Source organism: Pteropus alecto, unplaced genomic scaffold (genome assembly GCF_000325575.1).
Source record: "Pteropus alecto unplaced genomic scaffold, ASM32557v1 scaffold86, whole genome shotgun sequence".
In the NCBI taxonomy this organism is placed as follows: Eukaryota; Metazoa; Chordata; class Mammalia; order Chiroptera; family Pteropodidae; genus Pteropus; species Pteropus alecto.
In genome coordinates this window covers 18,472,826-18,490,665 of record NW_006442109.1, presented here as the reverse complement: position 1 = coordinate 18,490,665, position 17,840 = coordinate 18,472,826, and the positions used below count along the sequence as shown (strand labels likewise).

At 34.1% G+C, this 17,840-nt stretch overlaps 1 protein-coding gene across 1 annotated transcript in view; it reads left to right on the top strand.

Moving 5' to 3' along the window:
- Positions 1 to 17,840, top strand: part of UNC13C (unc-13 homolog C) — a 350,422-nt gene that overhangs the window by 85,199 nt on the left and 247,383 nt on the right. The gene's annotated exons all lie outside the window — the stretch shown is intronic.

The following is a 17,840-nucleotide window of genomic DNA, read 5'->3' as shown; positions in this document are numbered from 1 at the left end:
AGAGCTTTTTGTGTATATAGGCTGATGAAGAGAGTGTTAAGAAATAGGTTTGGCTAATCAGTTGGGACCAAATAACAGAGGATACCATAGAATGAGTTAAGGAATTTAGACAATTTCTCCCTTTAGACTGATGTAAGAAACTATTTTAATATTTATTTGTTTATAAAAGAGAAGATATTAATCAATAGCCATGAATTCAAATTCTAAGGCAGTCAAGTAAAAGAATAAAACGGGATAAGGGTAACAAAAGGGAGGGACGGGGACCATAACAAACTTGACAGCAAGTGACTCTTGGAAAAGAGCTTCTCTTGCCATGCAGTCATATAGATACAGTGCTGCTGGAGCTTCCAGTTTCTCAGAAGTTGGAAATTTGAAAGTTTAAAGTTAGCTTTATTAAGGTGAAACTGACAAATCATAACATATTTAAAGTGTACAATGTTTTACGTATTTATATATGTATACCTCCATGAAACCACCACCACAGACAAGATACTGAGCATACCCATTACTCCAGAAAGGTTCTAACTCAGCAGTCCCCAACCTTTTTGTCACCACAGACCAGTGGTCCTATGAAAATGTAGTGCCTTATGATCTGAAGTAGAGCTGAGATGGTGATGCTAGCACTGGAGAGCTGCTGCAAATACAGGTGAAGCTTTGCTCGCTCTTCTGCTGCTCGCCTCCAGCTGTTCTGCCCAGTTCCAAATAGCCCATGAACCAGTACTAGTTTGCGGCCCAGGGGTTAGGGACTCCTGTTCTAAATGACCCATTGAAGCTATCCTTTCTAACTCCTCGCCAATCCAAGGCAATCATTTATCTGCTTTATTATGTTATATATTTTTTATTTTCTAGAATTTTATACAAATAGATCATACAGTGTACATTCTTCTTTTGTGTAGTTCCACTCACTCAGCAGTTATTTTTAGATCCATCCATATTGTATGGTTTAACAATAGGTCACTTCTTTTTATTGCTAGGTAGTATTCAACTCTTAATAGATACTTAGTTTCCAGTTTTCAGCTATTCAAATTAAAGCTGTTAGGAGCACTTGTATATACATGTTTGCATAGACATATGTTTACATTTCTCTTGAATAAATACCTAAGAGTGAAGTAGCTGAAACACATATAAGAAATATGTTTAATTTTTAAGACACTTTTCCCAAGTGGTTGTACCATTTTACATAATCACCACCAATGTATGGAATTTCTAGGTGATACACATCCTTCCAACACTTGATAAGGCCAGTTTTTTAAATTTTAGCCATTCAAATACATATGTAGTGGTATGTTGTAGTGATATTATTTTGCATTTCCCTAATGACTAATGACTTCAAGCATCTTTTCGTGTGCATATGTGCCATCCTTTATCTTTTTTATTTAAGTGTCTTCGAATATTTTACCCATTTTTATTATTTTTTGTATTTGTATAAGTTTTATGGTTTACATTTAGGTCTATGATATATTATGAGGTAATTTGTAGTATAAGTTATAGACCCAAGTTTGTTATTTTGTATATAAATATCCATGGTTCCTGCACCATTTTTCGAAAGCAGCTTCTTTTCTTTACTAAACTGCTTTTGCACATTTAATGCAATTCAGCTCTCTATGTCTGTGTGAATCTATTTCTGAATTATCTATTCTGTTCCATTGATCTGTTTATCCAGCTGTATACCAGTAAAACACAGTCTTAATTACTATAGCTTTACTTTATAAATCTCAAAATCAGGTATTATTACTCCTCCAACGTTTTCTCTTTTTCAAAATTATTTTAGCTGTTTTAGAACCTTTGAATTATTTTCATGTGAATTTTAGAATCAATTTATCATTTTTCACACACAAAAAGAAAAGCTTAATATAATTTTGATTATTTTATTGCCCTAGCTAAGACTTCCAGTATAATGCCAAGTCAAAGTGATAAGAGCAGGCATCCTGGCCTTGTTCCCAATATTAGATGGAAAACATTCTTGAATAACTATGACGTTAGCTGTAGGTTTATTGAAGATATTACTTCAGTGTCTGTGTTTGCATTGTTTCTTATTTTCAATGAGAAATGTGTTGTCCTCAGTTTTGTTCCTCTGTACATGTCTTTTTTCCTCCTCTACTTGCTTTTTAAGATTTTGTTTCTTTACTCATTCACATGATTTGATTATGGTGTTACATGGTACAGTTTTTTGTGTGTTACTGGTGCTTAGGGTTTGTTGAGTTGATTGAGACTCTAGATCTGCAGTTTTCTTTAGATTTGGAAAACTTTTGGCCATTATTTCTTTAAACATTTCTTCTGCTTCTACCTTTTGGAGACTCCATGTGTACATATATTAGGCCTCTTGAAGGTGTCTCACAGCCCACTAATGACCTGTGTTTTTTTCATCTCCCTATTTCTCTCTTCCTTTCTCTCCCTTTCTCCCACTTTCTCTATGTAATATGCATTTAAGTTCCCTCCACGTCTTTGATAGCTTATTTCTTTTTAGCACTAAATAATAAATATTCTGTTGTCTGGATTTATCACAGTTTATTCATTCACCTGCCGAAGGACACCTCGGTTGCTTCCACCCTTTGGCAATTATTAATAAAGATGCTATAAACATTCATATGCAGGTTTTTGTGTGGACATAAGTTTTCAGCTCCTTTGGGTGTGTGCTGAGAAGCATGATTGCTGAGTCATTTAGTAAGAATATTTTCAGTTTTATAGAAACTGTTTAAAGTATCTTCCAAAGTGGCTGTATCATTTTGCATTCTCACCAGCTATGAATAGGTGTTCATATTGCTGCATATCTTCTCTAGCATCAGGTGTTGACAGTGTTCTGGATTTTGGCATTCTAATAGCCATGTAGTGGTAGCTCCTGTTGTTTTATTTCCCTGATGACAAATGATGTGGAGCATCTTTTCATATGCTTATTTACCATCTGTATATCTAGTTTGGTGAGATGTCTGTTAAGGTTTTTGGCCCATTTTTAATCAGGTTGTTTTCTCACGGTTGAGTTTTAAGAATTCTTTGAATATTTTGGGTAACAGTCCTACATCACATGAGCCTTTTGAGAATATTTTCTTCTCATCTATGGCTTGTTTTCTCATTCTCTTGACATTATCTTTTTCTACTTAACTTTTCAAATGCATGCAAAACTTATAATAATTGTTTTGTTGTCCTTGACTGCCAATTCTAACATCTGTGTTTCCTCTTGGTAAGTTTTGATTAATAAATTTTTCATTATCTGTCATATTTTTCTATTCTATGCCTAGTAACTTTATATTGGATGACAGACATTGTAAATATTACCTTGATGGTTGCTTAATATTTTTGGCATCCTATAAGTATTCTTGAGCTTTGTTCTAGGATACAGTTAAGTTACACAGAAATAGTTTGGTTCTTTGGATCTCGCTTTTGAATTTTGTTAAGTGGGAATGAAACAGTGTTCAACTTCAGGCTAATTATTCCTCTATACTGAAACAAGATTCTTCTGTGTGCTGTGTCTACTGACTCATGAATTATAATGTTTTCTAGTCAGCCCCGTAGAGACAAGCACTGTTTCTGGCTTTGGGTAGTGTTTTGGGTAGTTTCTGGCTTTGGGTAGTACATATAACATACTATTATATGTAATCCCTTTCAGTGGCTCTTAACCTGGCCTTGGGTATTTTTATCACATGCATTTATCATTACTCAGCTGATTGTTCAAGAGGAACTCTCTGCAATTGCTGGAGTTTTCCTTCTGTTCAACTCCCTTCTTTTTGCCCTGTAATCTGTAGCTGCCTTGTTCTTCTCAGATTTTCAGCTCTTTTTAACTCAGAGTCCAAAGGACTCCACCCGGGTTCCTTCCTCTTGCACAGTGGCCTGTAAACTCCCTCAAGCCAGTAAGCTGAAGTAATCACGAGACTCACCTTATTAGTTTTGTATCTCCTTGGGATCACTGTTGTTCATTGGCAGATCTTCAGTATATTGAAAACCATTGTTTGATATATTCTGTTCATTTTTTGATTTTTCATGTGAGAAGAATCTCTACCCCCTTTTACTCCCTCTTGACTAGAATAGAAAGTTTGGAAATACGAATTTACAAAATGTATGAAAGCCAACACTCATTTTTATACTCAATTCACAGGGCAGAATTGTCAAGGTAGTGGGAGGCATGGATGAGTTCTTATCAAACAACATACACAATTTCTGCAGGTATTCGATCCATAGGTTGCCAGTTGCAACTGTGAAATAAAACATCCATCCAAAGAAATGCAGTAGCACAAATATTTATTCTAATTTTTTAATCCTGCAAAGAGTCCCCTTTGAGAAATCAGATGAATAAGTGCATGTATGTGAGGCAAGACCAAGACAAGGCCCATCCAGAAGAATTAGATGTGACAGTGCTCTGTACTCATTTCAGGTCAGAATTAGTGCTTGTTTCCACCAGAAACAAGCTGTAGAAAGCCGCATACAGTTTATAGGAGCAAGTACACAGAAGAGTATATTGGAATACTTAAAATATGAACTATCTATATTCTAATTGGCAGTTTTCATATAATTTATTTTACTGTGCGCCTCCATTTTCCTTTTAACAGGATGCATCTATACTGGCAATAACAATATATCTATTTTTTTTTAAACAACATTATTGCAAGGAAGAAGAAATTCAAATTTAAATCCAGTGCATCCTACTGTACATATTATATATGTATGTGTACGTGTATAATATGCATAATTTTTTCACAATATTTTTTACTGAAATATTTATTAGCTTTAAGTGAAATTACACTCATAATTATTTTCTGTTTGTCTCCTTCTAGAATGTCAAAAACGAATGCCTAAATTTTCAACAGCAATTTTTATTATTGCCAGTTTCCTGAATTCAATATTCCATTCTTCTCATTGAGGTTCTATATCTCTGGTTCCTGTAATACTATTTTGAATCTACCTGTGCATGTTCTCATTTTACCATGAAAATGGTGTGAGATTTGCAAACTTGTTTTCCTTTATCAGGTGTTTTCCCATGCAGGAGGAAATGAGTTCATAGTGAATTTATGTGTGGATTTAGAAAAATGCATACATATCACAGATGAACTCATCCATGCCTCCCACTACCTTGACAATTCTGCCCTGTGAATTGAGTATAAAAATGAGTCCTGATATTCTGAAAATAGAATGTCTTATTAAAGGTATGGCTTTAGTTTGCATTTGGGGTAATTTACTTAAATTCTGAGCTTAGCTCTTCTAATATGAAAAAATGGGATAGTAATACATATTTCACAAGTTAGTTACATTTGTTGGGATGTCTGTAGATCTCATGGCATTTGTTAAGCAGTAAACATTGTAGTTGTATTATTATTATTAGCATTAATCACCGATCCCATCCTTTGTGCTGAGATTCAGTAAGTTAGAGCAAACCTAGCAGTAATCCTTCCATGTCAAAAAAATTCCAACCTGAACAGTGACACCGAAAAGACCAGCGAACAAGATGCTATAAAAAGAAAGTATTGCTGTAATAAGAAATGGAGAACTCAACTTGGGCAAAGGATCAGAGAGATTTTTTTATCCAACTCCCTCATTTTACTGATGAGAACATTGAAGCTCAGATTGGTTACAGTAGAGCCAAGACTGTAAAGCAGCTGCCTGTTGTGAAGTGACAAATAAGACACAAGTAGAAATAAAGAAGTATATTTTTTCCTACACCTGACTCTTCCCTTGGAAAAGTGCTTTTGACCTGAATAAGGCAGGCAGTCACAAAGCTGGTAAGATGAAAATGCAAATGAAGTAATTTTTTTTGTTTGAAAGCTTAATTGTCCCCCCGTTAATGGCACTCTGATGCCCTCAAGAGATTAATGCTAAGTAATTTCGATTTTAATTTTACCTCTCTCACCATGATTTAACAAAAGAAGTTTGAAAATTTCATTTTGAAAAAACTGTGAATGTTGTTTGATTCTAAAATGGGGCACTCTGGACAGTGTTTGTAGACATCAGAGGCATGACCAGTTAAGCCCTGACAGAAATAAGGGTTAGGAGGGTTTGTAAATACATGTAATTTTGAAAATATCACATAAGGATTAATTAAGATAATGTATATGAAAGTGCTTTGAAAATGATAGTGTTATGCAAACTTAAGGTGCTTATTATCTTGCTCTATGATCCTAGTAAGTTGTATATTTGATTATTTCATAATTAATTATGATGTTTGATTTTATTTTTCTATGCTACAGTTAATGAAATACTTTTTGCTTATCATAAACCCTTCATTCCCTCAGGAGGAAAAGGAGTAAGTTTCTCCCAGTGGGTTCGAGAGAGAAAATGGCAGTGTAGTCTGCCTGCTTTAGTAAGAAATTTTGAGTTAGGAAACTTACATTTTATGATATATTGATACCATGTTTTCTAGAGGACTCTCTAGTTTATTCTTGGTGCTTCATTTTTTGTTAATTTCTAGAATGAAAACAAAAGTTCATGCTGACTTCTTCTTAGAGGGATGTAGGTCATAAAGGCAAACATGTGTTGGTTATCTTTTTAAAATTGGTATTAAGCATTGAAGTAAGGGATTATTTTAAGAATCAAGAAGTCTAGTCAACACATTGCCTGGGGTAGGAGTGTGAACATGCCTATTTACTAGGCAATACAAGGGTGCTTAAACATTCTACTTATGTAGTTGACTGGACAATCAGCTCTACTTGCTTGGTGGGGTATCAGTTAAATTCCACCCACATTTTCCGAGCGTCTATTATATCTAAAGCCCTGTACTGGGTTCATCGAAGTACTGACTTGAAGAGTGAGTTCATGTCATACCAAAAAGCAATCTGGCCTACAAACTTATAAACGAGTTCCAGAGCTGCACTGGATCTAATATGTTTCCTAACTCCAGGAAACCCCTTAACTTATTTGCATCTCAGTTTCACGGGGGGAAATGTGCAAACAAGTTTATTTCCTACCTTGATTCAAAGGTATTGTTAAGAGGTAGTGTACACGAAAGCTCTTCAAACACATGAGCACCAGAAACTCATACTGCTGTCATTTATAGAGTTGTCATTGCCTTGGCCCTTTGAAGCATATGGCAGCCACGTTCAGTTCATAGCTACCCAGATGCATGGCACGCAGAGTGCCCCACGGCTCTCCACCAGGCCATGTGCTGCTCAGCCCAAGGCTGAGTATAAACTAAGCATAAACTAAGCTTTATAGGAGATAGCTTATTTAAATAGCACAATTAAACTGAAACATCTTCATAGCACAGCAGATTAATATTTTAAAATGACAGCCTGAATGTAATCAAGGATTTGATGTATTGCTTAAATCACTAGCACAGGCTTCTCCAGGGCTGTGTGGGAAAGGAATGTTTTCTCAGTTATCCAATCTAGCTTACAAGATGGTATCAGCATCAGGAAGCCTTTTGTCAAGAAGTTCCCACAATTGTTTAAAGCAAGAAGGAGTTTAGTCATACTTCATGCGATTGGAAATTTGTTGACTAATCATTGTCTGTGTTGTGAGATAGCATAACCAATACTACCTTTTATTTAGTAAATTAGAGTCATTGCCGATCCACATAGCAGTGCCAGTAGAATAGCATTAACTTCATCAATGCTTCATACCAAAAACAGAAGGCTTTGCAATAAGGAGAAGAAACAGGTGTGAAAAGAGATCTGGACTGATTTCAACGAAGTATGAACTTAGGGTCACCAAATAGACTTGATTCACAGTCAACCACGAAATTTCAGATCAGGACAGATCCTTGGAGGTAGCACTGTGATATTCTGTAGGCCAAGGTGTAAGTAAAGATGTACTTTACTTAGTTTTAAACTGAGGATCAAATAGAATTCGAACAACATCCCCCAAATTTTTAGGAAGCAGTTTGATTACAAGAGCAAGCCTTTAGGGGAATGAGAGCCATTCTGTAGGGATCCCTCTTGCTGGGAAAAAAATGAGAAACCCCACATTTAAACTGGTTTATAGGAAAGAAATTAGGATGGAACAAATTTTGTTATATGGACACAGAAAACCCTTGCAGGAAAAGCCAAATGACAAGAACTCCCAAGGGAAGACATTATTATGCCCTTTTATCCTTCTCTTTATTTTTCTCTGACCATTTGTTCATCTGTATCTGTTTGTCTACCTCTCCATTATATTTTCTTTCTCACTGTCAAGCTGTCTGCCTGTCCCCACTCTCTCCCCCTCTCTCTCCTTCCCTCTCCTTCCCTCTCCCTCTCATTCATTCATTCATTCATTTATTCATTCATATTTGTCACTGCCCCTCCTTTCCTCCCTTTTTCTTCTTTACTCTTCCCTCTCTCTTCTGTACTCTGGTCTGATTCCTGATCACCAGTCATTAGCTTGCATGTGGTTCATTATAGCCGTGGCCCTGTGTTCATGTGTCTCCCATCTCTAGCATTCACAGTTTGCTGCCAGGAAGCATCTTCGCATTTTCAGCCAAATACTCCAATTCATCTTTATGAAATAAACCATACAAGTTATGTGTTATTAGCCAGGCTGTGATTGGAACGTCTTAAACCCATCAATTTTGCTTCGTGTGAGGAAAGGAGAATAGGGAAGTTCTGGTGGTCTGCTGGTGACTCATTTGGGCCTGTGGGTTGAAGCAGTTTGCCCCTAGTGGAATGTATCTGGTAAGGGCATTGTAACCATTGGTCTATCAAGCATTTTCAAGATCCAAACACCACAACACCAATCAACTTCTGTTTGATTCATTCCCCTAGGCTTTGGATATACCTTATGTGTAGACCAACCATATTGAAGGTAGAAAAATTATCAACACATTATTATTATTTCTAGCCAAACAAAGTTTGCAGATCTCTACTGACCCAGAACTATAAAATGTAAAATCCAGCTCCCTGGGTAATTTTTTTCCCCCAGTACCAGCTCCACCAATCTTTAGAGAAATAACTCATGCAATAAAAATTTATGTATGAGGCACTCTTCTAGATATTACAGACACTGAGGTAAATATGAAAGACGATTGATTCCTCTTATAGAGCTTTCATTATAATTGGAGGAGAGAGAGTGCTGAGGCTAATATCAGCTAGGGAGGGTCCATCCTAGGCAGTTAGGGAAGAATGAGCAGTTCTTTTTGGTGCTGCCATCTTTTTGGGGCTTGACAGTAGAATAGTTGCCTATCTATAGATAGAGGATGTTTAAAGCACGATAATACTAAAAGGCTGAGCAAAAGAAGTTCTAGGTAGGTAAGCACATTGTTGAAGAAATATTAATGTTTAGGAAGAAAAACAAAACCTAAATTATCGCAAGTACCATCATAATTATAGGGACTGATATTTGTATAGCTATTTACTGGATCTCAACTCCTGTCACATGTATTATACTTCACATCTACCTTAAAAAGCATTATGTCATCATTGTTGCTGTCATTTTACAAATGAGAAAACTAAAGCTCAGGGAGGTCAACAGATTGTTGCTAAAGAATTCATCTAACAAGTAAAATAAAAAACCAGGACTCATGTCTTTATCTTCGGTTACCACATGAAATGCTCTTTCCACACCATCTCCTTCCCTCACTAATGCCAATCATTCAAAACAACCACTCAAAGAGAGCCATGGAAAAGTCAGTGCAAAAAGCACCACATGAGGGGGAAAAAAAAAAAGAAGAGTGAAGATATAGAAGCTATTAAGACTGAAATAGAACTTGTAGAAATAAATATATAATGTATAACATAAAAAGTATACTGAATAGGAATGACAGCAGATTAGACATTGCAGAAGAAAAGAATATTGAACTTAAAGACATAATAATAAAAAAGTACAAAATGAAACAGAAAAATTTGTTAAAGAATGAACAGAGCAGGGAGACCACTTTAAGCAGACAAAAGCCAAATATTGGAGTCCTCCAAAGGAGAAGAGAGGACTATGGGTACAGAAAAGTATTTGAGAAAATGGCCAAGTTTTTTTTCAAATTTAGTTGACATTCTAAACCCACACAAGAAGTTCAATGAACCTTAAGCATAAGAAAATGAAAAAAAATTACACCAATGCACATCATACCTAAATTGCTGAAAACCAGTGAATAAGAGAAAATCTTGAAAGCTTCCATAGAAAAAGGACACACTACGTACATAGTTAGAAAAATGAAGATGACAGCAGACTTCTTGTAAGGATTGATGTTAGCAATACTACAGTGGAGAAACAACTTTAACAAAAACTATCAAACTAGAATTCTATATCCAGAGAAAATACCTTTCCAAAAAAGGGCAACAAAATGTTTAAAAAAGAAAAAAGCAAAATATTAAGTTTTTTTCTGACATATAAAAGCTGAAAGAATTTCTTTTCTTCTCCACTATAAGAAACATTGAAGAAAATCAGGTAGAGGAAAAGTGATACCAGTGAAATTGTGGATCCATATGAAGGCATAAAAAGGAATGAACACTGGGAATATTACAACACTGGCAAATATAACAAACTATTATGTTGTTATTTAGATTTCTTTTAAAAATTACTCAGTATTCAAACAAAATAATATAGTCTGGGGTTATGTAACTACAAAAATATGATTGTGTAAAGATATGGAGGACAGAACTGAAAATATACTATGGTAAGGTTTTTCTACTGTACATAAAGAGGTATAATATCATTAGTAGATTGGATGTTATAATTTAAAGACTACAAATTTTTAAGTAACCACAAAATGACAGAAAAAAATGTAACAGCTAATATACCAACAAAGTAGATAACATTTAATTATAAAACTATGCAATAAATCCAAAAAAGCAGGAAAAAAGGGAAAAGGGTAAAAAAAAAAATAGGGGAAATAGAAAATAAATAGCAAGATGATAGACTAAAACCTAAACATGTTATTGATCACATTCAATGTAGGAAGTCTAAATACCACAATTAAAGGGCAGAGATTGTCATATTGAATAAAAAAGTAAGGCCCAACAAGAAATACATTTGCCTATAAGAAATACATTTCTAATATATAAGAATACAAATAGGTTTACTACTGTAGGACTGCTACTTAGAACACTTCATCCAACAACAGCAGAATACACATAAATTTTAAGTGCAGCCAGGACACTTGTATGGGTTGTAGATAAATGCATGAAAATAGATTCAATGTCATCAATCATTAAGGACAGCAAATTAAAACCACAATGAAACACTATTTCATAACTAATAGAATGGTGTGTTCTTTGTTTCTATCTTTGCTTTTTTTTTGTACCAATTGACTATTTTTTATAACTGCATTTGATCTACTTTCTTGAGTTATTTATATCATTATTTTGTTATTTAAGTGGTTGCTTTAAGAATTTATGATATATAGCTTTAAATTATCACTTCCAGTTGTCTCCTCTAGACCTTTATGCTGTTGTTACCAAGTGTTGGCAAGGATGTTGAGGAAGTGGAAATCTACGTCATGGCTGGTGAGGATACAAAGTAGTACAACCACTGGGAAAACAGCTTGTCAGTTTCTTGAAAAGAAAGCATGTGCCCATATGAAGACTTTTACACAAGTCTTCTGGTCTTTGTAACAGTAAAAGATTAAAAACAACCTAAATGCTCATCAACAAGTGAACAGATATACAAGCTGTGACATATGCATAGACCGAAATACTACTAAATACCAAAAAAGAATAAACTATTGGCTTATACAACAACATGGATAGATCTCAATTATGCTGAGTGATGAAATTCAGAAAAAAAGTACGTACAGTATAATCTCTTTTATATAAAATTAGAGAAAATGTAAAATATAAACAAAACTACTAACACCATCAGATCAGTGGTTACCTGGGGAATGATAGGAGGAAGTGATTGCAAGAAGTCCAGGAAGACTTTTGGAGGTGATGGATACATTATAGATTGTGGTGGTGGTTACATGGCTAAATATATATGACAAGATAGCAAATTATACATTTTAAATATGTGTAGTTAACTATATGTTATACCTAAATAAGCTGTTAAATAAAAAATCTGATAAAAATTAATTTCCTCACTCTGTTAACAGAGTCAGCACTCCATTAATTATGCATTTACACTGCACAAATTCAAAATGATATAGAATTACTGCTTCTAGAATAATGATGACGACAACCACAAAAATGATGTCAGTCTTCCCCATGACATTCACCTCTTGTATTCTGGCAGTTTACAATGTACTTCTATGTAATTAATATTTAAATCCTAGAAGAAACTCGATGTCATATGCATTTGTATCCTCACATTTACAATTGATAAAAATGAGTCTCAGAGTTTTCTGAAATTATAGGTCATAGGGTACTAGAGTCAGAAACCCAGCCTTTTTTTTTTTCCTAAGCACTTGACATTCTACAAGTTTCTGGAGGGGCTGACTAGTATATAGTAAGGTAAATTTTTCATAGCTTACTCATTAATTTCTATATAAAAAGTCATTACCCCAAATTGAAAAAATGTGCTACGGTAGACGCATCTACTTGCATTGGCCATTTTTACCCCATTAGATATACATTTTAGAGCAGTTTTTCTATAGTTCCTAATGATTTTGAGCTCCATGAGGCTGAGAATCTCCTAAAATAATGTTGGGTACAAAGTAAGCCTAAAAAAATCTACTTAATGATTATTTTCAAATGATAACTTTTTGCCAATGAAAGTGTCTTATAAACATTCACTATTAATGGTTTTTTTTTTTTTGCGCTATTGTTTGACCCTTATTTCTTCCTTGTTACTGTTTCTTCCATTGTATTCGAAAACAAATTTTTATTCCTCAAGAAATTCAAAGTTATGTCTTTTTTCTCTGTGTATGCCACTTGAGCATTATTTGGTAAACTCAGAAATTTAATTTTTTATTAGCATCTCCAATATATATTTTCCTGCCTGATGAAATCTTACCAGTGCCTTTAGTCTTGATGACATGTTTGTTCTTTTCTTTCCGTTATGTTTCTATCTAATAAACTTGGATGCTGCTTTTGATTAGAATCGAACTTTAAGGGACAATAAAAGGGACAAAATGTATTTTGACTTAGTTATAAAGCACTGAAATAAGCATTGGGAAGTAACCCCTGGAGCTATTACTCTGACTAGATTTTATCATCCTCTTCCACTCATCCTTACAGAACTAAGGATAAAGTTAAGAAAACACAGGATGGAAAACCACTAATTCCTGGAGGACATTTAACATGTCTTTTTACCTCAAGATGATATCTAGAGCTCTTTCTGATATAATAGGTTTATTTATGAAACTTTATTGACATAATTAAGTACACATATGTGTCAGGAAAATTTCTTTAGAAAAGGAGATGCTAACTTTACTTTTTAACACTGCTAATGTAAGGGCCATATTTAAAATGTTTTAAAGCATGCTAATTAAATATTTAATTTTTAGCCAGTGTTTATACCTTGTTTTGTACCGAAGAAGTATTGAAATGACTAACCTAGCTTTATTTTTAAGTCGCATATTGTCCCAAGGACTGAAATGAAACTAAATGATTTGAACCCAAAATATTTTATAATATAGAAATAAAGTTGTAAAGAAAATGGTAAATTAGAGGAGAATTAAGTTGCTGATACGTAGGGCGATGTACCTTTTAAATACAGATAGTAACCAATGGACAATCAGAGTCAGTCTCCTTAGGAGACTTTCTGTTTATGGATAGAGAGTCAGCACAGCGTGCAACTCAAGAGTAGTTCTTATACGAATACTGTCTACCCACCTGGCTAACTTTCTTACCATCTCTGACCATCTGACCCTGACCTTAGACCTCTGACTGTTTTGCCTAGCCTTTACTGTGCCTACTCCATTTTTTCCCTGTATTTGAAATTGTCTCCTTTTTTTTTTTTTTAAATCTATTGTCCCCGATGATTATGAATCTTATTTTCTTAGAACCCTAAGAAATTCCTTAACCGCCAGAAATTTTTACAGCTTCCCAAATTTCAGGATAATATTCTCTCATAGACTTAAAATCTTTACACTTCCTTGACCAGATAAAATTAATCCATTATCTGTTGGAGAGAGAGAGAGAAATCTCCTGAAGAGGGGCTGAGAAGCATTTCTGATAGCGTCTAAGTGATCCTCACTAGGATCAAAGCACTTCTTAATGGAATCAAATTTAGTAAATCTTGAAGATCTCCAGGGCTTCCTCAACTTTACTGTTAATTTACTTGATACTTTATTAGCCCTCCTACATTACCACCACCGCTAATTTCTCCAGTATCTTGATTAATAATCAGACTAGATTTTCTGAATGCACTCTTTCTTTTTAATCTAATAGAATTTCTTATACTTGCCAAGTACAAACTGGATTTTCAGTTATAACACAGACAAGACATATAAGCCATATGAAATTATTGACATTCAACTCTATTCACCTAGAAAAACGGCAATTATACATGGTTCAAAGTAGTATCTGTTATTAAAATCAATTCTACCTGAATAATCTATCTTACCTTTTTATCATCTGAAAGATAATGTTTTTTGTACTTTTTAAACTTAAGCTATGTTTATAGTTGATCAAATTGGGTTGTTTTGGTTTTTTTTTTTTTTCAATACACACAACTTTTGGAAGTTTGAAAACATTCAAATAGATGTTTGGCTAATTTTTTCATCTAAATTTTTGGTTGTTTATATAGATTCAACTTTAGTTTGCATTTTAATAATAAAGGGTAGATAGTTCAGATAAACACCAATGCCAAAACATCACGGGTGCTCTGAAGTGGTTTGTTTTGTTTGTGCTGTGGCTTGATATTTTTTCTTTCTTTTTAGATTCCTTCACTTTGTATTTTCCATACATTCAGCAAAAGAGTCCAGAGAGGACCAAAGTATAACCAGTGTTACTATTTGTGAATTCTTAAGCACTGTTGCTCCATTCCAGATAATCGGTTGAAGCTTGATTTAAGTGGAAAAGTTAATAAGAATGTAGGATTCTTTAACATTTCTTCTCTTCTTTAGCAATTCCTTGGTGATTAGTGCAGAGGTTTTCCATAAGCCTGTGCTGTGTTGTTGATATTTCGAATGAGAGGGATGTTAGATAATAGTATTTATCTTTATGATTGCTGCTTCTGATTCAAGTGTGGTATTCAGATAAAGTCTGGTCAGGCAACTGATGCAACTGCAGCTCGCTGCTGACATTTTCATCATTGCTTTAAAGTTTCTTAGGAGAATAGCAGCTTGTTATTCTTGGGAGAATAAAAAAAAATAAAAGAACTTCTTCTTTTCTACCAAAGAGAGAGGGGGAGAATCTAAGGGAAAGACAAGTTAGGTGGCTATTGAAATAAATGCTGACAATTCTGTTCTCTTGCCAGGGATATATTCTAGGTGTTTAGTTTAATGTCTTTTCTCTGGCAAGAAATGGGCATAAGCTCTTTATAGGTCTCTTCAATATGAGGGAAGAGCAGGGAGTTAGGATACTTTTTATGCCTTTTTTTTTTCATTTTCCGATGGATATATTTTAAAATATAATAGATATACTCCCTAAAAGTCAATATAATATGAAAAAGTAGGTTTTACCTACCTGATGAGCAAATATTAAAAAGTGATAATACTCTATTAATGAGAGTATAGAGAAAAAGGTACAAGAGTAAACACATACATGCTTTCTGCAGGATAGTTTAGGTATGTGTGTTTGTATGATGTATGCCTATCTGTATACAGATATGATTAATATACATTCCCTCAACCTAGAAAATTCACTCTTAATAATTTGTTAGACTAAAATAGTTTCACAAGTTCATAAAGCTATACATACAAGGTGCTTTGTGTAGTACTGGAACAGTAAGTTGGAAACCACCTAAATGCCCACCTACTATCTTTAGGATAGGGATGAATTAAATAAATTAGAACACATCCATATAATGGAGTACTATATAACCGTTAAAAAGAATAGTGTAAATGTATATATGTCAGGATGTACATGATATATTAAGTTTAAAAAGTCAAGATGCCATGTGGTATGCAGAGTATGATCCTGCATTTATAACAATTTAAAGTAGATCCTTATATAGAGAAAACAATGTATCAAGTCTTTTAAAGGTAAATGCTAATACTAAACAATATCTTTCTATTAAAATATTGACAATAACATTGAGTTATTGACAATTCAGTGAGTCAAGTAATGTACTGAATACAAGTACATAATAATATAAATTGTTCTCGTTGCAGACAGAAATTGGTAAACGAGTGTTACATCTTTCTGAAAATCACTTGATATTTTTATAGGCCTTTAAAGCATGCATATGCTTATACACAGCAACTATATACATATAAGATAGTAATAAAATGGTTCCTATTTATAAAGCACTATTATTTTTCCAGAGCATTTTTATACCCATAATTTTCAAATTATTCATTGTGTCATCTAGTGCAGAAATGTTTATTATTCTTTGTCAGTTTTCATTCCTGAAAAAAGGAAGTTTGATGATATAGGAAAATGCTTAAGCACTAAAGAGTTTTATCTGTGGAGATGCAAATGCTAAGACCTTTCAGAGAAGGACAAAGAAATGCTGAAAGGAATAAGAGAGGGAACCAAAGAAATCCTTCAAGCTAAGTGTATAGTTGTATGTATCTCTCTATGGCATTTTTCATGTCAGTTCGGCATATGTGTTGGTCATTTGCCTGTTTTCTCTTCCATTTGTTCCCTGAAGTTTCTTTGGTGCACCCTTTATGTCAGAGAACTTAACTCTGGAGGCTACCTTCCCCAAACTTCTTTGTCCACTAGGTTTCACCAGAAGGAAGCACTTCAGTAAAATAAAAAATAGAGGATGGGAGAAACCAGAGTCTATCTTCCCTTCTCTCTCTGCCTTGGACAGCACCTATGACAGTGCCTGAGTCTCCTCCATGATTTAAGCTCCCATTGATTGGGACCCTCTTTATCCTCCCAGTTCTCATCTATATGTTCCCATTGTGTAGACTTAGCACCTTTGTACAAGGTTGGTGGGAATGCAAATTAATGCAGCCACTACGAAAGACAGTATAGGGTTTCTTCAAAAAAAATTAAAAATAGAGTTACTGTATTATGTAGCAGTCTGTTTATTCAAAATATTTTAAATCAAATTTTAAAAAGATATTAGCACTTCTATTTTTATTGCAGTGTTATTAACATCCAAGATGTGAAAACAACCTATATGTTCATCGACAAGAGAATGAATAAAGAAAATTTTGTATATACACAAAATGGAATATTCAGCCTTACAAAAAAATTCTGCAATATGCAACAACATGGATGAACCTTGAGGACATTACACTAAGTGAAATAAGGCAGTTAGAAATACAAATTTTGCATCATTCCACTTACATGAAGTATCTCAATTAGTCAAATTCATAGAATCCAAGGCTGGAATGATAGTTTCCAGGGGCTGAGAAGACAGGGAAGTAAGGAGTCACTAATAAACAGGCAAAATTCTTCAGTTAAGCAAGAGAAGTAAGTTGAGTCGATCTGCTGTACAACACTGTACCTGTAGTCAACAATACAGTACTATACTGGATGTTCAAAAATTTATAAAGCTACAGTAACCAAAACGGTATGGTACTGTCATAAAGACAGACATATAGACCAGTGGAACAGAATAGAAAGCCCCAAGATAAACCCTTAATAGTCAAATAAGATTTTATTGTATCAGAATACATCAATTATTTAATCAATTTCCTGTGTTTTGATAATTAACTAATAAATATTGTCCCTATTTTATATATATGCAGGAACTTGTTTATTGCCGTTAAAGTAAAAATACATTGTTAAGTTCGATATAATGATCTTCATTAGTTAGCTAGGAGCAATTAAAAACCTACTAGATTCTCAGCACTGTTCTAAGTATTTTCTTTATTTAATCCTCTTTAAAAGATAATTATTGATATCCTAATTTAATAGATTTGGCATGAAGTCTCAGTTTGATTGCATAGCTTGCCCGAAGTCATATTGCTAGTAAGTGGCTCAAATGGAATTTTAACCACGTAGGTC